This window comes from Lissotriton vulgaris, chromosome 11, assembly GCF_964263255.1.
Source record: "Lissotriton vulgaris chromosome 11, aLisVul1.2, whole genome shotgun sequence".
NCBI classification, from domain to species: Eukaryota; Metazoa; Chordata; class Amphibia; order Caudata; family Salamandridae; genus Lissotriton; species Lissotriton vulgaris.
Window position 1 is genome coordinate 509,166,116 of NC_141699.1, and position 23,533 is coordinate 509,189,648.

A 23,533-nucleotide genomic window follows, 5' to 3' on the forward strand; every position below is an offset into this window, starting at 1 on the left:
CGGCTGAGAGGTCACTTGTGCCACAGCCACAGGTGCAGAAGTGGATTGTTTTGACTGGGGATGGCCTGCTGATGTACTGCCATTTCCTTCAATTTCCAGCCGTTCTCTTTCAAACCTCTTGGCTGACAAGGCTAGCCAATGTTTGTACTTTGGAACATGTTCATCATCAAAAGGAAAGAATGCTTGGCCTGCCAGCGCCTTTTTGTAGCGTGGATCCAGAATAGTAGCACAAATGTAATGCTCTTCTGAGTGGATCTTTTTAAGACGTTCATCACCTTGTAGGAGCTCTAATAATTTCTCAGCCAGAAGAAAAGAGTCTTGGTTTTTTACATCTTTTTCAAACACAGAACACACCTCCTTCAGTTGGTCCTCCAGCATGTACAACAATGGGATAGCTTTTCCCAAATTACAGTCCTCCTTGCTGACTGCACGCGTGAAGAACTCAAAAGGACGAAGCATGCGTGTCAGGCTTTGAACTATGTTCCATTGCGCCGCACCCATCCTAAGGTCCTCTGTACCCTCTGTAAGGAAATATTGATCGAGTACCGTATACTGCTCATACAGACGCTCAAGCATGTAGAAGGTTGAGTTCCAACGTGTTACCACCTCCTGGATTCGTGCTTTCACTGGCATTTTACGTTGATATAGCAGGCTCCTCAGCTGCTTCCGGGCCTTAAAAGAATGGCTGAAATGGGTGCACATTTTTCGGCAGGTGTCCAATACTCTGTACGCTGCACTGCCTTTATTACCCAAGAATTTTTGGACAACCAGGTTTATACAGTGCGCCAAACACGGCACTCTGAAATAGTTACCGTCCCTCATGGCCTTAACTATATTGGCGCCATTGTCCGTGGAAACATAACCAACCTGGCGTTTTAGTGGGGACAGCCAGTTAAGGACCTTTGTGTTAAAGACATCCAAAATGTTTTATGCTGTGTGACGTTTCTCCAAACCAAACATGGCTAGTGTTGCATGTTTCCGAGCAGCTTTAAAAACAATGTCCGTGTCAACACCTGTGTTTAGCTTTGCTTTAGCCCCTGAAAAAGAGACCCAGTGTGCAGTGATGCACATGTAATCAGCGCCTGCGCCACTGGTCCACATGTCTGTTGTCATATGTATAGTGTGAACAGCACTCTTCTGCAAAGCTGCCCCAATCACCTTCAGAACATCTTCATGTAGTGCTGGAACCGCAACTCGGGCAAAATAGAACCGGCTAGGAACCTTCCATTTAGGGCAGAGCGCTGCCACTAATTCTAGAAAACCAACCCCTTCTACAAAAGAAAAAGGGAGAAGGTCCAGAGCTAGCATTTTAGCCAGCTTAGTGTTATACAGACGCGTCAGTGGGTGGTTGCGTTCATATTGCGCTTCTGTAAACAACATCTTTTTAATGTTGCCCTGGACCAAGGATTTACGGGATGATGATGATATCTTCGACCCAGTTACGCTCGCTGATGAACTTTTCCGCATTGATGTCTCACTCTCTCCCACACTCTTAGTGTGCCTCACATGGGGTGTGCTGCTGACAGGGGTACTGGGTGTAAGTGAAGTGTTTGAATTGTCTTCTTCCTCCTCGTCATCATCAGATGAAAAATCAACGTTTTCATTACGTGCAATTCCGGCTTCCTTGACCGCCTCTAGGTGCGGAAACCATTGGACAGGGTGCGCTCTCCTAAGATGACCTCTCTGGCCTCCGGTACCATAGTTAGAACCAAACTTACCACGACTAACTCGAAGCTTACAAATGCTACAAATGGCTATGTTTTCCATTTTTGGGCAAACACTAAAGAAGTCCCAAACTGGAGACTTGAAATGTCTTTGGGGGCCGAAGGAGGCGGCGATACTGGTGGTGGTGGTCCTGCTGCTAATGCCAGATGAAGTGGAGGATGTGGATTGCCGAACTTCAGTACGTTTTGCACTTTCACCACCACGAATTGAGGTCGAGGTGGGTCCCTTCTTGCGAGGAAGAAATATGGAAGCGGTAGGTGTTGGTGTACTAGTTAACTCCAAATCTAATGATTGTTGTGTTTCCATTTCCATTTCCTCCTCGTCGACATCATCATCACGCTCAGCAGCTTCTCGGGATAGGGTCAAAATGTCTCTTTGCTGCATGCCCGCTGGGGCTGCAGTGACCTTTGTGATGACTGGCTCGTCGTCATCGTGAGAGGCTTCATCACCAGCAGTATCTGTCACTTCTTGTGAAGCCTCATCACACTCCATAGCTATGAAATTTTCGACGACCTTCCTTTTACGCTTAGGTACCTTTGTCAGATCATGGTGTGCCTCACTCTCAGACCGCAGTGGTGGTTCCCAAGCTTGATCCGTATCATCAGAAGGAGGTGGGCTTGAAGAAGATGTAGACACCCCCCTTGATCTTTTCCTTGCTAGGGATGTGGAAGACAATGAATGATCATCAGGAGGAGTGGCTTCCAATGATACCTCGGCTTCATTGTCGATTTCCTGATGTGCCCCTACTTCGGGAGGAACAACTATTGTGGGCACTTGTGACCCTCCATGCACCTCTGCTTGCGAATCTCCTTTTGCTGCCTCTCCTTCCACATGTACTTGGGCGTGTACTTGCACATGGTGTTGTTGTTGCAGCTGTGGTTGTTCAACACTTGTCAGATGAGTTACAACAACCTGTGTTGATTCAGGGACATTGCTGCTACTTTCTTGCGATGAGCCAACATCACTGGTCGATGGTGATTGGAGAAGTACACTGACTGCCTCTGAAGCACTCAAGGGCTTTGACTTAAGTTGGCGTGGTGGTGGAGGCACTGAACCCAATGGAGCAGGGGTGCTGCTCCCAGCTTGGTCCCCAGCAGATCCTGCTGCTGCTGCAGGCGTACTTTTTTTTTTGCTCCCAAAAAACGTGGCGGTTGGCACACCAGCCTCCTTGGTAACTTGCTTCTTCTGCTCCTTACTAGCAACTTTCTTGCTAGAGGAGCTACGGAGAACTTTTTTTGGGGCCATCTTCTTCAGAGCAGGTCAGACAGCAGGCCGCAGTTGCACGAATTGTAGAGTTGTCTGAGGCCAGACGTGACGTCGCATGACGTTATGCTGCACACACACACCGCTGCAGGACTTCTTCCTGGCACTGGTGGCTCTCTTGAGTCTTGTGCACCTAAAAACAATGGAAGACAGAGGAACATCAGTTCAGTTATACACCACAAAACAATCGGAAAAAAAACAGAAAAATCAGCACAATCCCATTCCATCCATGCCCTCCATGATGTTTAAGTTCAAGACACCCCACCGAAAGACTAGGCCCATGCTAGACTCAAATACCCCTGGTGAAAAGGCCACAAGTACAGCCCCAAAAAACGAAAATCACTGAAAAATCAGCACAATCCCAATCCATCCATGCCCTCCATGATGTTTAAATTCAAGACAACCTACAGAAAGACTAGGCCCATGCTAGACTCAAATACCCCTGGTGAAAAGGCCACAAGTACAGCCCCAAAAAACGAAAATCACTGAAAATCAGCACAATCCCAATCCATCCATGCCCTCCATGATGTTTAAATTCAAGACGACCTACAGAAAGACTAGGCCCATGCTAGACTCAAATACCCCTGGTGAAAAGGCCACAAGTACAGCCCCAAAAAACGAAAATCACTGAAAAATCAGCACAATCCCAATCCATCCATGCCCTCCATGATGTTTAAATTCAAGACAACCCACAGAAAGACTAGGCCCGTGCTAGACTCAAATACCCCTGATGAAAAGGCCACAAGTACAGCCCCAAAAAACGAAAATCACTGAAAAATCAGCACAATCCCAATCCATCCATGCCCTCCATGATGTTTAAATTCAAGACAACCCACAGAAAGACTAGGCCCATGCAAGACTCACTACCCCTGGGCATAAAGGTTGAAAAGTAGGCAAAATGGTTGCAGGCCTAACAACAATGCCTGCATTCAAAATGGCCACTTGCCTCCCAGCACATGGCCAGTGCCTGTAGCAGCACTCAAAATGGCCCCCAGCCACATGGCCTGTCCCTCCCCATGAACACCCCCAAAAATCGAAAAACACTGCAAAATCAGCACAATCCCATTCCATCCATGCCCTCCATGATGTTTAAGTTCAAGACAGCCCACAGAAAGACTAGGCCCATGCTAGACTCAAATACCCCTGGTGAAAAGGCCACAAGTACAGCCCCAAAAAACGAAAATCACTGAAAAATCAGCACAATCCCAATCCATCCATGCCCTCCATGATGTTTAAATTCAAGACAACCCACAGAAAGACTAGGCCCATGCAAGACTCAATACCCCTGGGCATAAAGGTTGAAAAGTAGGCAAAATGGTTGCAGGCCTAACAACAAAGCCTGCATTCAAAATGGCCACTTGCCTCCCAGCACATGGCCAGTGCCTGTAGCAGCACTCAAAATGGCCACCAGCCACATGGCCTGTCCCTCCCCATGAACACCCCCAAAAATCGAAAAACACTGCAAAATCAGCACAATCCCATTCCATCCATGCCCTCCATGATGTTTAAGTTCAAGACAGCCCACAGAAAGACTAGGCCCATGCTAGACTCAAATACCCCTGGTGAAAAGGCCACAAGTACAGCCCCAAAAAACGAAAATCACTGAAAAATCAGCACAATCCCATTCCATCCATGCCCTCCATGATGTTTAAGTTCAAGACAGCCCACAGAAAGACTAGGCCCATGCTAGACTCAAATACCCCTGGTGAAAAGGCCACAAGTACAGCCCCAAAAAACGAAAATCACTGAAAAATCAGCACAATCCCAATCCATCCATGCCCTCCATGATGTTTAAATTCAAGACAACCCACAGAAAGACTAGGCCCATGCAAGACTCACTACCCCTGGGCATAAAGGTTGAAAAGTAGGCAAAATAGTTGCAGGCCTAACAACAAAGCCTGCATTCAAAATGGCCACTTGCCTCCCAGCACATGGCCAGTGCCTGTAGCAGCACTCAAAATGGCCACCAGCCACATGGCCTGTCCCTCCCCATGAACACCCCCAAAAATCGAAAAACACTGCAAAATCAGCACAATCCCATTCCATCCATGCCCTCCATGATGTTTAAGTTCAAGACAGCCCACAGAAAGACTAGGCCCATGCTAGACTCAAATACCCCTGGTGAAAAGGCCACAAGTACAGCCCCAAAAAACGAAAATCACTGAAAAATCAGTGCAATCCCATTCCATCCATGCCCTCCATGATGTTTAAGTTCAAGACAGCCCACAGAAAGACTAGGCCCATGCTAGACTCAAATACCCCTGGTGAAAAGGCCACAAGTACAGCCCCAAAAAACGAAAATCACTGAAAAATCAGCACAATCCCAATCCATCCATGCCCTCCATGATGTTTAAATTCAAGACAACCCACAGAAAGACTAGGCCCATGCAAGACTCACTACCCCTGGGCATAAAGGTTGAAAAGTAGGCAAAATGGTTGCAGGCCTAACAACAAAGCCTGTATTCAAAATGGCCACTTGCCTCCCAGCACATGGCCAGTGCCTGTAGCAGCACTCAAAATGGCCACCAGCCACATGGCCTGTCCCTCCCCATGAACACCCCCAAAAATCGAAAAACACTGCAAAATCAGCACAATCCCATTCCATCCATGCCCTCCATGATGTTTAAGTTCAAGACAGCCCACAGAAAGACTAGGCCCATGCAAGACTCACTACCCCTGGGCATAAAGGTTGAAAAGTAGGCAAAATGGTTGCAGGCCTAACAACAAAGCCTGCATTCAAAATGGCCACTTGCCTCCCAGCACATGGCCAGTGCCTGTAGCAGCACTCAAAATGGCCACCAGCCACATGGCCTGTCCCTCCCCATGAACACCCCCAAAAATCGAAAAACACTGCAAAATCAGCACAATCCCATTCCATCCATGCCCTCCATGATGTTTAAGTTCAAGACAGCCCACAGAAAGACTAGGCCCATGCTAGACTCAAATACCCCTGGTGAAAAGGCCACAAGTACAGCCCCAAAAAACGAAAATCACAGAAAAATCAGCACAATCCCATTCCATCCATGCCCTCCATGATGTTTAAGTTCAAGACAGCCCACAGAAAGACTAGGCCCATGCTAGACTCAAATACCCCTGGTGAAAAGGCCACAAGTACAGCCCCAAAAAACGAAAATCACTGAAAAATCAGCACAATCCCAATCCATCCATGCCCTCCATGATGTTTAAATTCAAGACAACCCACAGAAAGACTAGGCCCATGCAAGACTCACTACCCCTGGGCATAAAGGTTGAAAAGTAGGCAAAATGGTTGCAGGCCTAACAACAAAGCCTGCATTCAAAATGGCCACTTGCCTCCCAGCACATGGCCAGTGCCTGTAGCAGCACTCAAAATGGCCACCAGCCACATGGCCTGTCCCTCCCCATGAACACCCCCAAAAATCGAAAAACACTGCAAAATCAGCACAATCCCATTCCATCCATGCCCTCCATGATGTTTAAGTTCAAGACAGCCCACAGAAAGACTAGGCCCATGCAAGACTCACTACCCCTGGGCATAAAGGTTGAAAAGTAGGCAAAATGGTTGCAGGCCTAACAACAAAGCCTGCATTCAAAATGGCCACTTGCCTCCCAGCACATGGCCAGTGCCTGTAGCAGCACTCAAAATGGCCACCAGCCACATGGCCTGTCCCTCCCCATGAACACCCCCAAAAATCGAAAAACACTGCAAAATCAGCACAATCCCATTCCATCCATGCCCTCCATGATGTTTAAGTTCAAGACAGCCCACAGAAAGACTAGGCCCATGCTAGACTCAAAAACCCCTGGTGAAAAGGCCACAAGTACAGACCCAAAAAACGAAAATCACTGAAAAATCAGCACAATCCCATTCCATCCATGCCCTCCATGATGTTTAAGTTCAAGACAGCCCACAGAAAGACTAGGCCCATGCTAGACTCAAATACCCCTGGTGAAAAGGCCACAAGTACAGCCCCAAAAAACGAAAATCACTGAAAAATCAGCACAATCCCATTCCATCCATGCCCTCCATGATGTTTAAGTTCAAGACAGCCCACAGAAAGACTAGGCCCATGCTAGACTCAAATACCCCTGGTGAAAAGGCCACAAGTACAGCCCCAAAAAAACAAAAATCACTGAAAAATCAGCACAATCCAATTCCATCCATGCCCTCCATGATGTTTAAGTTCAAGACAGCCCACAGAAAGACTAGGCCCATGCTAGACTCAAATACCCCTGGTGAAAAGGCCACAAGTACAGCCCCAAAAAACGAAAATCACTGAAAAATCAGCACAATCCCAATCCATCCATGCCCTCCATGATGTTTAAGTTCAAGACAACCCACAGAAAGACTCAGTCCACCCACCACTGAGTACCCCTGGGCAAAAGGCCCCAAAACAGCCCAAAAATCGAAAATTCCAAAATTTTAGTTGCAGCAACTGTAATGCCCCAAACAAACTTACTTGTAAAATTTCTAATCCAACAGTGATCCAAAGAAAGTCAAAAAGGCCTCAAATCCAAATATCCAGCAGCATCCACAAAAAGTAATCCTTCCAGCTCCAGATCCAAATGAAAAGTGACCAGGAGACGGACAAAGCACTGGGAGGAGCCTGCTGGACAGGAACAGGAAGTTGAAGACTGTGGGGCACTTCCTTCCTCCCACCCCCCTCCCCCCTCCCCAAAATGGACTCCTCGCTAAAAAAGTGCAGGCAAATGTCAACCTAAGGAGTTATTCAGATAAAAATCATAATTTCAAGAAGGTTTATGCTGCTTGCTGGTGGATTTCTTGTGCAGAATTGCAAATTTTATATTTTCGCTTGTGCGAGATTGTTGCTGCTCGCCGCATCTCAAATCTTGCAATTGCGAAGTACCGCGAGACGTGATCTCGCCGTACTCGCGTTGACAAACTCTCGCTGTGCAAGTTGGCAAGCCGCGATGACGTAATCGCGCTCGCCAAATTCCCGCGGGATCACACAGCAAGATCCAAAATGGCGCAGCACTCGCAAAATATCGAGAAAAACAACTCGGCAAACGATGATAAACGCCGCGCGCCGCAAAAATTGTATCACCAACGACGCGAGCCGCAAAAAAACTCCGCTGCGTGCGAATTTGCAGATTTTGCGGGAAATTCGCAAATCTCGCGGATTGCGAATTTCCCAAAAATCCGCAAAATCCGCAAGCGTAACGGATTTTCCGCCCATGCTTACAAGAGATAAGAAGATCCTTAATACTTTATACATTCAATAACACTTCGATATTTCTATAATGACCACAGACACCTGAAGGGTTTTAAAGGTTTTATATATTAAGTTTTAAATCAGAGTGACATGAGTATAAGACTAATACAAATCAAAACATCAATAATCAGGATTATAACTATTATATAACTGTGAATAAGGGCAAGCACCATTGAGTGCGAGTGAAAAATACTACTGGGTAAGGGTAACAGGGAACATGCTATTCAGTTTTTAGACTTATACTAAAGTAGGTGAGTTTCAAACACATTAGTCAGTGGATTTTGCTAAAGTCTTACAAGTGATTCAAACTGATCTTAGTCTAACTACTAATTCAAAACCTAGATTCTAAACACCAGTAACTTAGATCACCCTAATTTAAGTAAATCAGTTTTAATATGCCCTACAGGAAGGGGGAAAAATGGAACTTAGCTACCAAACAGTTGCATATAAGTCTTTGGAGAGGACAGAGAGAATACCATGGGCAAGGATGCTTTATTAAAAGAAAGGAAGGAAAGGAGAATAGAAAGACGGACACCCACAATTATATTTACCTAGGACGGGAATGAGGACTAACCCTGGTCACGGGTCAGTTTGGAAAAAGGCGAGGACAAGGACCCTCAAGGACTTGGGATGCCAGTAGGTGAGCAGGTACAGCTCACGGACAATCAGGACAGGATACCCCTCAGGATTTGGGTCAAGACTGGGCTCACCAAAAGGCACGACCAACACCTGCAGCTTCGGATGCAACACCTGCGCTACTCCCTCTCTGCACGGAATCCGCCAGTAACCCCGATTGGGTTCTCGAATCTCCCAGCAAAGTGCTTCGCCAGCACTTAAGACTATTTCTACCCCTTGGAGTTTGTGGAAATTACAGACAGAGTGCTCCGCAGCTCTCTGTATCAATCACCTATAGAGTTCGTAGGGTCTGTGACAGGTCAGCTACTCGGACAAGTCGGACAATTTCTCTAACTAAAACTAGGCTAGTTATACCAATTTTCGGGTCCCCAGACCACCCACAAATGTTGCAAGTGACAGGATCCCCACTTAGGATTGGTCAGACGAGGTGGTTAGGTCATTGTCACCACCTAAAATTCTGGGTTCCCATAATTAATATTTATATTTCTGTACCCACCCCTTACATTCCAGTTCCCATGCCATAGGCAGCAAGGAATACAATAGGACACACAGTGAAGTATCAATTTGTTTCAAGTTCAGGTGCAGCTCGGCTCCTCTCGCTGGGTCATAGTTCAGGTTCTCATGAGCATCTCAGCTTCGGCAGCCAGCTGGCGGGGCTTTGCTTCTGCGCGGTTTGGATTGTCCCTCATCACATGATTGGGGTGTAATGGGTTTCAAAGATGGAGCGGCTCCCCACTCCCAGGCCCACAGATACGCAGTACATGAAAAGTAAGCGAAAACAAATTAGAAACACAGAAAAAATGAATTCACTGTACACCATGATGAGCTACACTGCACCCCTTACTTTACAATATCTATAGCATTAGGATTTTAGGCAGAAATAGACAGCTAGACAAAAGCAGCAATAGCAAGCGGAGAGCATGTTAAAGACAAAGCAGCCATATTAGCAGTAATGCGCATGAGCGAAAAATCCCTCCAGAACTACGAGTGCGTCACATCACATGGGTATGACCGACGCATGCGCAGTCTGAAATCCCCCATAGCAGCGACTAAGTCAGTTGCAAGCATCGTTATGATTAATAGACACATAGGCAAGCGTCTCTGGGACACCCGCGTGTAGTGTAAAAGTGCAATATTAATGACAAACAAGTTGATTAATGATATTACAGGTTAAACGAGGTTCTTGAATGTGAGCAAGGCGCTTTACGTGCGAATCCTTGCTCCATCACCACTACCTCCCTAGTGAATATTGTTCTGTTGTGTTTTCCTAGGTCCCTTTAGCCTTTCCTTGCCTACAAACAATATGTGCTCCTGGTACATTGTAATCATGGTGAACATTGTACATCCTGTGATAAACATGGAGAAGACACAAGCCTAGGTGATGGAGTGTTTATTTACAATGGGTACATGTGACAGGGGGGGTGCATATTTACAATAAAGTGAGTGGTGAATCAATGAGTTGTCGGTGATGGAAGATGAGACAATTGAGTAGTCACCACATTGATGTGGTGACCCAGTCCAACAGATGGATACTATTAACATGGCAGTGTGGGGAAGGACAGTCAACAAAGTCAATTATATGGTGAGGAGGTGTGCCATCATGGCTGGCTACTTGACTGGCGTTTGGCAGGTGCTTTGCCACAAAATCCTCTCTTGGATTTCTTAGGACGGCCCCTTGGTCATTTGACAGGGGGGCTCTGCTGTGGGACCAGTGGGTTCTGAGGAGTCCCCACTCTCTGTGGCCGCAGGGGAGGATGTGGAACTGTCATCCTGGGAGTCACCAAAGGGAGGTGGAGGTGTTGATTGGGCGCAGGCCTGTCCCCCAGAACCACCAATAGCTGGCCCAGGAGGTCTACGATTTGGCCCATGCGGGTGTCTATGGACCTCAGCAGCAGGCGGAACTCACGGGAATCTTCCTGAGCCAGGCCCGTTTGTCCCTGGGCCCGTTTATAGACCCCAAGGACTCTGGTGATGTTGTCCAGGGCTTCGTTCCCAGTGTCTGGTTGGCTTTGACTCCCCCTTGCCCTCTCACATGCCCTGCTGTCACAGACCTATTGCCTTACCACTGTACATACCTGCCTACTTTCTCTGCCCTCCTCAGTTGGTGGGATAGGGTGGTCATCCTCTGGGGCAGGGAGAGTGTTGCAGGCAGCACTGGTGGTGGTGATAGTGGAGGCCGCACAGGTCATTACAGAAGGGGTCATGGTCATTGTTGCTGATGTGGTGGCGGGGGGATAGTGGGGTCCTCGGACCTGTTGCGCCCTGGTGTGCCAGATGCGCTGTCTTCTTGCTCCCCATCCTCAAAATCCAGGGTGTCATCATCAGAGAGTCCATGTTCCGGGGGTGGAGACTGGCTCTGCAGGTTGGTGTAGTCAGTTCTTGGTCACCTGTGGGACAGAAGGGAAATGGTCATTGACGTGCGCCCCTCAAGCTTGGTGTTTGATGTATCTTATTTACAGGTTATGCACCACACAGTTTTATAATTCTCACATTGTATGTCTGCATAGTGATGTGCCTCATGACATGATGTGGAGGTACATATAATACTTGTCCATGGTGCGACATGTCAATGGATACCATGCCCCACATGCAGATCTTGTGATTACAAGGACATGTTGTCATCTAACGACTAGCGGCACTGCGACTTGATGTGAAGCATCTTTGCTGATTACTCTGCCTGGCAGGGGTTAAAGCTGTGCATGAACTAGCCATTGTTCCCTCATGCATACCTTTGTCTTGTCCTGTGCTTTGCTTTATTTGTTCTACAGACCATGCTTGCTTTGTTTTAATATGGTCCTTCAAGCTCTGCCCCCATGGAACTTACAGATAGCATTCAGTTCTGTGCAGCATTGTGACCTGAATTTCTTCACACTTTGGTTTATATGACAGTTACATATGCTTGGCTGCCTGAACACTGTAATTAGATATTGGACATGTGCCAATTTTGGTAGGATGTGAGTGTTGTTGTGGTCATATGGCTACATGCTTTTTGAGAGAAACGGCGGGCTGCATTCACTGCCTACTTACCTGTTCTGTTGACAAATTGGGATGGAATTTCTGACAAATCTCTCTGTTGTTGTGTTTGAGTGCTCCATCCTGCTCATGGGTGTGACAGCGGGGCTTGTGGGAGTTGTAGTGCAGGTCTCCCACACCCAAACAGCCCTCCCTGTGAAGATCTCTACTTACCTGTTAGGTGAAGGTGACCAATACAATGGCTGCCACATGCTTCTGGGGTGGTGTAGTGCTACATCCTGCTCATGAGTGGAACAGGGGGTCTGTTGGGAGTTGTAGTGCAGGCCTCCACCCGCAGACACCGCTCCCTGTTAAGATGGCTATTTACCTGCAAGTTTGATGTGAGAAAACACCCCTCCCTGTTAAGATGGATACCTACCTGTAAGTCTGATGTGAGCAAACACCCCTCCCTGTTAAGATTGCTACCTACCTGTTAGTTTGATAAGGGCAATGTGATGGCTGCCACATGCTTCTGGGTGGGGGAGTGCTCCATCCTGCTTAGGGGTGGGACTGGGAGGCCTGTTGGGAGTTGTGGTGCTGGGCTCCCACCACCACACACCCCTTCCTGGGAAGATGGCTACCTACCTGTAAGTTTGTTTGGTGAGATACAGTGGCTGCAACATGCTTGGGTGAGGGGTGGGGGGTGCTCCATCCTGCTCTGGGGTGGGACAGGGGGCCTGGTGAGAGTTGTAGTGCTGGCTGCCTATACACATACAACCCTGTGAATGTAGCTAGCTACCTTTGGGGTAAATCAGATGGGGTAAATGTTATATCTGTGAGACCTGTGTTAGGTATGGTAGTGCAGATTAATGGGATTGGGCCTAGGAGGTGTGGCTTTGTAGTTGTGCAAGACAGTACATGGCTGTGTAATGGTAGATATTTGGTAGATATGTTTTTGTACTTACCAACCTTACTCCCCAGCTATTCATGTGAGACTCTCTGGATATAGTATGGCAAGCACCTTCTCCTCCCATGTAGTGAATGTTTTTGGTGGAATGGGAGGGCCACCGCCAGTCATCTGAGCCTGTTGACGGTTCTTGTTGTTCTTCTCTTTCACCATCCTCTTCAGGTTATGCCACTGCTTCATGATTTCCTGCTTGGAGCGCGGGGTGGTCCCTACTGCATTGACCTTGTCGACTATCCTTTCCCACATTGGAGCTCTGGTGGATAATAGTGTCTGTTGGACCAGGGTACCAAACACTTGTGGTTCTACTCTGATTATCTCATCTAACATGACTGACAACTCACTCTCCGTGAATTTGGACATTTTCTTTTGTGCCAAGGTGTGTGATGTGCAAATGGTTTGAGGTGCAGTTGTGAGGGTGGTGGGGGTGGTGTCGGTGGTGTGCGTGTGTGTGTTATTGTGCTAATGAGATGCGTGGTGTTTTGCCTTTCCAATGTGCTGCAGGGTTTAGTTCCTTCAGGGCTGGAGTAGTGCAAAGGATTCTGGTCAAGGAAGGGGCTGGTTTATACTCAGCTATGTGGGTGTGTCAAAATAGAGTATTGCTGTCAGGTGTGTTGTGTGGGTTGTCCTGGGATTTGTATTTTGTTTGTTGCCATGGGGGTGTGTCCTTTGGGTGTGTTAGGTGTTTTTGGAGGCTGAGCTAGTTTGATGATAACCTGTTGGCTCTTTTTGTGAGGCTTCATGAACAAAACAGTGCAAGAGTTCATTGGAGTATGAGAAGAGACCTGTCTTATACTATTAAGATACATAGGGGAGTCTGTCCGGGGTGTTTTTTGTCCCCTTTTCTCACTTTATATCAATGACATTGTTATGTTTTTGGACAGGGATGGCTGCGATGCTCCGTGAATATGAGGGCTGTAAATCCTGGCCCTCTTGTTCACGGACAACACGCTTCTAAAGTTCCAAATCACCATCTGGCCTCCACCACCTATTGAATGTGTTTGTTGATTGGGAGGAAAGGGGATGGAGCTGAATGGGACCAAGACCAAATTCATGGGGCCCAATTCACAAAGGTATACTGAGGTGAAAGTCTAACTTCATGAATTTCAGTATTCACAAATTGCATTTACGAGTAGTAAACTTAGGCTTTTGACTCAGTTAACTTATGTTTTGGTCTTAAGTTTAAATTTTTTGTCTCAGTTAAACTTCAGAACAAAATGTAAGTTTAATTGAGAACAAAGTCTAAATTACTACTTGTAAATTCCCTTTGAGAATACCGAAAGTCGCAAAGTTAGACTTTCATCTCAGTTTATCTTTGTGAATCAGGCCCATGATCTTTACTCCTCCCCCCCCCCTCCCGAGAACTATCCATACTAAAATGCATGTTGGTACAGAGACTATTGAAAGAGTTACAGAGTTTACATACCTGGGTATTAAAATGACACGCAATACAACTTGGAAGGTTCAGACTCAGAAACCTGAACTTATCCTGAGTCATTAAGTGAGTGTGATTGCAACGAAGCATAAACTTTCCTTGATAAAAGCTGTTAATCCTGTTTTGGAAATTCTACAAAAGTTCTGGGCTCTTCTATGTATGGGGCTGAGTTGTGGGGGCATGGAAGGTGTGGAACCTTGCAAATGTAGAAAATAGGTTCATGAGGTCTCTATTGGGTCTCCCACAAGGTACTCTGATGTTACCAGTTCTTTTGACATAGGTTGCAGAGACATAGAAAGTAAACTCAGAACCCGGCCCCCACTTTTATGGCATGGGCTGTGGACCATGGAAGAACTTGTGTGTAACATGGTGGGCTTAAAAGCCTTAATGGTCCTGGCGGCTGTTACGAACATTCCCTGGTTGAATAACATCAAGAACCTACTGCCAAATTTGGGCCTCGTAGGTTATGGCATCACTGAAGAGTATATATTGGCAGTGGGTACACCACAACACGTTTTGGTCAATTAGACCAGAGAGTGTGCTTGCTTGATTTTTGGAACATAAGATTGAGCTGAGTTTTTAGCCTTTTATGGATTACTAGAAACTTCCTCAGGCAAAGAAACAAATCATTGAGTGCCGGAATGGCGCACTTAGGAACATGGCTGTTATAAACAAATGGTCTAAATCTCTTGACCACTCTGAATTGAGTCCAATGTTTACCCTAGGTTTTAAAACCTATGCTCACATATTCATTTATTGTGAAGGGAACAAGCTGTAGCTGAAGCAATGTATAATTCCACTTTGAAGGTTGCTTGGGTGCCATAGACATCTGGACACTCAAAGAATAATAAGTACTAGCACTAGTCTATTTGTAGTGCACTCTGTATCAAGCTACTTAAAGGTGCTATGGCGTATTAGGGCCAGAATGAAAAAAAAGGAAGTGCACCCTTATTATTGAAATATTTTCCATAATGTATACTATGCTTATGGGCTCTTGGGATTACTGGTGATGTTATGTGATCTCATTGACAAGCTTAGCCCAAGCTATTCATTTGATTAGGAACAATCTAGGCCTGTTAAAACTCTGTGTGGAATGAATTGTAACTGGAGAGTCGTGTTATTAAACTGAGGATGCTAAGCTATCATGCTCAGGCACAGTGTATCAAACGGTATCATGGTGGATCGTGTAAGAGGTTCTTGTTGGCAGAAATGTTTTGGATAAATGTATCTTTTTAATCCTTCCCCTAAATATTGTAACCCGACCAAAGTTGGTTTAATGTTATGATTAATGAACTGCACAATACACTTTAATGCACAAAGATGGTGCTGTGTAAAGGGTTATTTTTGCATGGTGTACTTTTATGGTCGCATTGACCGAAATAAAGTTGATGAGGGAAAGGAAGTTGAGGTTCATGCTGAACAAGATGTTGCGAGAAGGCTGATCTTCCACCCTTGGCTTCATGATCCCCAGGAAGTAAAAAAGAGTACTGCTTATCTGCTCCATGTTCCACTTCTGATGAGCTAGACATGGATTGGACTCTGGCTAAGACTGAGAGACAAGGGAAAAGGAAGATTTCTAAAAGCCTTGCATTTGAGGAAGGTGGTGTTGATGAAAAGCCAGTGATCATCAGTGTGGAGAGTAGTACAGGGTAATTACGGTTCACCTCTATTCAACATGCTCAGAGGCATGTGGTTCCCTCAACATCACTGGTTCCCATATTTTCAAGACCTCAGAAACCTGCAGCCGCCACCACTATCCATACTGTAGTAACAGCACACTCTACAGAAAGGCAAACAACACAACCACCTAGCTCTACCTCCTATTCTTCAGGCTCTGACATAATAAGAAAGCTCTCTTTCCCAGTTTGTGACTTCTTTACGTTTAACCACAATGAGGATAACATCATAATATGCTCCGTTTGCCACAGGAAAGTTCATCATGGCAAGCCATATACACACTACGGCACGGGAGGCCAACTATCCCATTTGGAAAAAGCAACATTTAATTATTTGGAAAGAGTACCTTTGAAGCAGTTTAATGAGGGGGGGGGATAGTATGTTTAATTTTCCAAAACTGATAGCAGGAGGGTGGAATGAACTAGTGGACTGGAGGTGGCTGATAATAGTAGGCTGTTATAAGAGCTCAGCAAAGACAGGCTAGCTGATGCATATGGGCACAGCTGAACGATTTCTGTGTTATGGGACCTGATGGGGGGGGGGGGTCAGTCTTGGCTTAGTAGTTACTACGTAGAACAAAATTCCTGTTTTAAATTAAATGTCTGCTAATGCTAAACAGTAATGCATGGCTAAACAAATATTTAAAAACCTAATCTTAGAATCAACATATTCATTATGCAAAACAGCAAAACCACCCTCACCATCACACCCAAACACACACATACAAATCTACTCCTTCTTTGGCCAGCTGTTCCTATCCACACCACCTGCAAATTACTAGCCTATCTCCATAAACCTCACAAAATACCGAAACTAACCTTCCTCCTGCAAATAGTCCCTCCCACATCACCCACACCCACAAGACACCCACTCCTCTCCCAATTACTTTGAAGTCCCTCCAGGGTGTCCTATCTGCACGGGATTTTCCTCTGGGTGCCCTGAACTTAAATAGGGTAAAGGAAAACCTCTGTTAAGAGGACCTCTGTGGCTGTGCTCAAGGGGCATGGGGCCTGGTGTTGGCAGTGGTGTTGGGGTTGGTGGTGGTGGTGGTGGAAGTCTTTGCTGCCTGCGATGGCATTGGCACTGTGGTGGCCTCTGTTGTGTCAATGGGTTGACAGCTCTGGTGGTCTTTGGGTTCACTGTCGCTGTCTCCTTCTCTTCCTGTTCAAGCACATTGAGCCGGCGGTAGGTCACTGATAGGGACTCCATTTTTAGGCAGCAAAGCCATTCCCTTGTTTGCTCCCAGTGATGGTCCACAGCACCCAAAATACCCTTGGACTCTCTACATTGACAGCTGTATGGCTTTAGGAAAGAAGAAAATATTTTGAAGTTTTCACTTAAAGAACATGGAATGTATTGTATAGTCAGTCAAACATTGCTTTTAGTTGCCAAGGGCCACAGAAGGTTTATATGTGTTTGTGTAAATGTGGGGGAGCAAGGAGAAACTTTGACATCCTTAAGGCCAATTTCAGAAATCTTGATCATGCATGGGGAGCCTTCAGTACTTCCAGAATAAGTGCACAGGATCAATGTGCACTGCTGTGTGTTGCACAACCCCGCCATGTGACGAAGGTTACATAAAGACCATACCCCTGAATTACGGTCCAGGTGCTCTGGGTTGGCCCGCAGACCAGAGGTCAGAATCTGTGTGTTTACAACTAGTGGCCTTTCATTTCACCTGAGCTCCAAGTTTGGTTGCTGTGGTTAGTAGGTGTTGAGTCAGTCATGATGGGTGGATTATGACACCTTCCACACATATGACTCTGAATCATCATTATTCTATCACCATGATACAACAACCAAATTTGCAACAGTAGATGTAATGTATATTTGCATACATATCACTTGTTTATTCATCTACATATTCCATCTTAGACCTACATAAACCATTTACCCACACTTTCTCCTCAGATTAGAGCACTAATATGACACCTATCACATATTGTAGAACAGCCATATACCCTAATTTAGACATTTCACACATATTTTCCCGGTCTTTAATTTCACTAGAAAGCTTTGTGTAGTATCACTGGGTTGCCATTCATGAGCCCACACATTCCGTCTTCACTATTTTTCATTTTCCTAGTCTACACACATGTAACATAAAACTACACAATACTCCACAATTACCCTCAACTATATGTGGGGCCAGACACCCTGCTGGGCAGCCCAGCACACATAGATTGAAGACATTATAGGCACTGTAGTGCAGTACGTTTTCTCATCCATTAAGCAAGGGAGTGCAGAAAGCATTGGGAAGGCATGATGTAGGCATCAATAAGCCCCATATGTGCTATCCAGAAGTCATCACACTGCAGAGGAGGGTCTTCTGAACCGCTTAGACGAACCTCCATGCTCAATCGGTGGCTCATGAGCAGCAGTGTTGTGGCACATTCTTGCATATAGAAAGTGTCCTACGACTCTTACGGATTAGATATATTGTTGTTTCATGTCTCCTGTTTAATGGGTATTGTCATGTCCATATTGTAAGTAGGTACAAAAGGGGGTGGTGATGGATTTGCATATAGCCATGTCTGAACTGGGGTGGCAGAGTGGGCTAAAGAACGGTGATGGATTAAACCCAGATCTTTTGACTGGGTGTGAGTGTTTGATTAATTCAGATGTTCCGTCCATCACCACCCCCTTTTGTACCCCCCCCCCCATATTGTGAGTAAGCCACTGTGTAATGTATAAAGTGTACAAGCATTTGGCCTATTCAAATACATGCATGTATTAAATGCAGTTGCCTTGCACATTGGCAAACCCTTTAGTTAACCAATGACAGTCTGTGCTACCTTGGTCATATGTGCTAATTTTGACTCTGGCACTTTGTATTGCTAAAATAACATAGGACATACACGTCTGCTTCTCTCATGTACAGTACCTGATATCTCAGCCATCTGCCATGGTGATGGTTACTGCCCTGGGGGTAGCACTCACTAGTTATGGTTGTGGTAGACACCCTGGGGGAAGCTGTCATCAGTCATAGCACTGAATGCTGCCTTGGGGGCAGCAGTCACCAGCTACTGTTGCAGGCGTTCTCCCCCCGAGAAAATGTTGAAAAAAGAGTGGGCAAAAGTTGCATTTTCAAGCAAATTTGAGAAAGCAGGACCGTTAATAAAGCAATTGTGAATCTGCTCTAACAAAGACAGTGACTGGCAAAACTGTCTATTGTTTGTTCTACTGACATCCTAGGCGGGCAAAAAGAAACCAATATACTATTGAATACAACATAGCACCACACCTGGTATTTGTTGCTGCCTTTTGCAATCTTGGATTTATCGATTTTAAAAAACAGACGCGCAAGCATGTGTACCATCAGCTGTTAGGGTGGGACAGGAGGGCAGAGCACGAGGGAAAGGCATGGCAGGAGGGCAAGAAAGAGAGGAGGAGAGGAGAGAAAGAGAGGGGTGTGGTGTGTGGGAAGGGAGGTAATGGAAATGAAAGAAAGGAAAAGAGAAAAGAAGAAACAAAAAGATAATGAAATTGACAAAAAAAGAGAAGATTAAAAGGGGGAATGGAATTGGAATTTCAAGTCAGTTTCAAGTTTGGGTAAAGTTCAGTTTGGTTTCCAGGGAACGGTATTGGAATTTCAAGTCAGTTTCAAGTAAGTTTTCAATTTGATTTCAAATTCAGCTTTCAGTTTGGTTCATTCAGTCACCTTGTCCCCTTATTCCGCCCCTGCCCCCTTCCTTTTCAGAACCTGCTCCCACTCTCTCTGCCCTGAGCTCCAGCCGCCAGCTGTGGTCCTCTCCGTCCAGCGTCCCCGGGTGCAATGCTGCAGCTGCCTGGTCACCAGCCTCTTATACCAAGGACACGTCACAATGTTGGCTATTTGACGTGTCGTCATCATACAGCACAACGTTGTGGGTGATACCATGTATTTTAAGATTAACGGGGGGCAGGCAGGGCATGGCTATTGAGCAATTTGTTAAGTAAATCCAACTATTTAATGGCAAAAGCTCCTGCGATGACCTGAAAGAAGATCCCCTCGTGCCCAACACACTTTCATCTGCCTCCCCCCTGCATTTGCCCTGCGCCTCGTGATATCACAGTAATATTACATCATAAGATTCCATTCACAGGATTCTGCTTCTGGTGCCCTGGGAAGTCACGCGCCTTTAAAGTCAATAATATATGAAGGTTTTTGTAAGTCTTCATTTAAAATAAATGATTTATTTTTCATAGGCCGCATTCTCATCACTTGCTTAAACAGCGCACCGTCATTATACCAATGAAATTAATTTTACTGGGCCACATCACCATCCCCAAGAGGGGAGAGGATGTGGTTTCACTTCTAGAGCGGCCGACCTTGAAGCTTGGGGACGAGGTTTCAAACGTCCTGTGATTTTGGGCAAATCTCCCCTGCCTTAATAGTGAATATGTTCCTCTGTCATGTGAGTGATGCTGAAGTAAAGCGCACTGATAACCATCGGGTCGATTTAGCGCTATATTAAACTGCAACAACAACAAAATCTCCCTGTCTGCGCTGCTCCTTCCTCCCTTCGAGTACTGTCCAGTAATCCCACTCCTTCTTGTGTTAGGACAGCTGTGTTACACTGTGGAGAAATTACGTATTTCAATTTTATGAATTGTTCGAAGAACCCGAGTTCCTCTATCTGAGCAAATCAAAATTCGAAAGCTTGGCAGTAGAGTAGACACTGGTGTTAGACAAGCTGGGCAAACAAGGCCTGTACTAGTACAGGTTCCGGAAAATGTATCTCGAATCTCCTAGCTCACTCCGCTATTACATGGTGAGATGGGAGTCAAGCTCGAATGTGACTCTCTTGACATGAGCAGAAACAATAGCTAATATGAAATATCTTCGGGGCTCAGTGGATAACTCAGACTTAACCGAGGCCATGTTCTGGCTCAGGGGGCCTGTAGTATTTCAAAATGGAAGGTTGGCGAGTGCCTTGTCAATTGCCTTTTTTTTTTAATCAACAACAGGTTCTGCTCCTTTTTTACAGACTATACCTAGAGATAAACATAAAGGCAATTCCAAGAAAACTCATATTTTTCACGCTACTGCCACCCCCTCTTGCATAGCACATTCTTTGAACTCTAATCCTAGGCTCAGGAACGGCTGAGTCAGAGACAGTTGTTTTGGCACCAAGAGGCATTCTCTGAGGTCAAACTTAGCCGCCAGCCACAGACAGAGGTTGTGCATATCTGCAGACTGTGTCATAGACTGGGGTGTTACGTGTCATCCGTATTCAGTCGCGGTATGCCATGTGTTGCCATACTGAATTTTGGTCACAATAAATAATGATATTTGAGAAGAATCCCATGTACTGTCTAACATATGTTGACTTTCTGTGACGATTTATGAATAAGAAATAATTGAGAAATAATTCCTTAGGGGACACTTGTGTAATTCTATTTATATTGTACCCAGTCCTCGAGGGATAATTGGGTGGCTCTGTCTTTGTTACAACCTAAAACAGAGCCTTCGTTCATACAGTACGACAACACTAAAGGCAGCGACAACCAGGGACGGAGATGCGCAAAAGACAGTGATAGTAGAGTGCAAGGTAGTGCTAAAAAGGAAAATATTTCTGACACAAAGAAACAGTGAAATGCTCTAATGGCCAAGAGAAAAGAAGCCATGCAAGTTCAGATTAACCATAACGATCCTGAAGTAAGCCCGTCGCAAAGACTTACAGATGGAATACATTGTTCAAGTTCAGTTACACAGCATATACTCTCGCCAGTGAGAGCCATACTGGTTATGACACTGCTTCCTGAAACCACTGCTTCCCTTCGATACAGCCAAGAAACAAAATATTAGTGACAGATGAGCTGTCTGGATCAAAACTTTAAAAGATTTCATTGATGCGCTGGAAGAAGTAATGAAAAAACCCAGTAAGTATCTGAAGAATTTGGCAGGTGAGTGTGTAAAAGAAATGATAAAGAAAATACCACAAGTTGATGAAGTGACGTCCTGTCAAATCAAAGGCATTAGACACCGAGTTCAATCCAATGTTGAATGTTCACTATGAAAGGTAGAGCTGGCAACATGATGGATGAGTTTGTAGAAAGACTTGATTCCCTCATCAAGCATTGCAATTTCAACTAGTTCAATGATGAATAGGCCATGCATCTCAGAGTAATAAATGGTTGTCTCTCTGATTCCTCCAGACGACGAATTCTGAAAGAGACACTCAGTTTGGAGCGAGTACTCATGGCTGCTAGAGCAGAAGAAAGATCTGATAGACAAGTTGATAACATGGAGGCTGGAACCACCCAAAGTAAAGTAGTGCTTAGTGTGAGAAGTAAGTCAAAACACAAAGGAGAAGGCCATAAAGTAATGTCTCCAAAGAAAAAGAAGATGAGTTCCCAATGTGTACTTTCCTTTCCACATGACGGTAAATGTTGTGCCATTGGACAGATATGCAAAGGCTGCGGAAAAGAGAACCATTCTGTAACAGTTTGCAAAGTGAAGGAAAGATCAAGTGTGCCACGTTGAGAAAACAAAATACAGGAAAGATCAAGTGTGTCTTGTTGAAAAACAAAATGGAAACCAGAACATTCCAACCATGATGCTCTACGCGTGCCCACCAGACCAAGCAACAACACCAGTTGAGGCAAGTAGAAACTGAACAAAGCAGACCGTCATCAAATTCATCATCTAAAAGGTTGTCACAGTCATTGTTAAGCAACAGTAAGGAGGATTGTGCGCAATGTCAATATTGACAGCTGGATGACATGCGCATGTAGGATTAGCTTCTTGCAAGGAAGAATGCCGGTCAAAGCTACGTCACCAAGTGAAAATGAGAAATTAATTTGGACATTGTCCGAAGGTGACACTGAAAGTGAATGGGTGTCCCATACCTTTTATCATTGACAGTGGTACGCCATTCATGGCGACTATGAAACATAAAAAGACAAAAGTACAAGCACCAATTCATGTCTTGCCTGGCACTTCATCAAGTGCATGTTTACTCAGTTTCAGTAGTGTTGCTGACAAGGGGCTGATTTCTATAAACTACAATGCCAATGCCTACCATGAGTTAGGGAATCAATATCCATCCTTGTTTCATGGACTAGGAAGACTTAAGACTATGAAAGTGCAACTTCTCATTAATGAGGACATTCATCCTATTGCTCATCGACATCGTCGAATTGCATTTAATTTAAAAGAGGTTGTTGAGAAAGAACTTTAGACACTCTTAAAGCATGACAATCATTGAGCGATTCACTGATACAGCACCATGGATATCACCCATTGTGGTTGTGCCGAAAAAGGCTAGTGGAGGAGCAGTGTACATTTGCATTGATATGTGTGGGGTCGGGGCCCTAGGCCCTCATGCTAATTAGGAGCGAGACACAGACACACTGCTTGCATGGTGCAACTGGCCCAGAGCACGTGCGCTCGGCCTCTTTTATTAGTACTGTGTCACATGACCTGTGACATCAGTGGTGGGTGGGTGTTCAGTGTAGTTACAGGCTCAGCACTAGAATGCCGACTTGTGCTGGGCATTACATCCCTCCCCAAATTGGTTAAAAATTAAACCAAACGTGAAAAGTCCAAAAACCTGTGGGGGAAAGAAAGCACAGAAAATAACAGTGGACTTGCGCTTTCAAAATGAGTCTCTTTGGCTGCTTGCAAGCCGCAGGCAGTATAGTTCTTGTGTTCTGGATTAAACAGTTCTTGGTGGCACGATT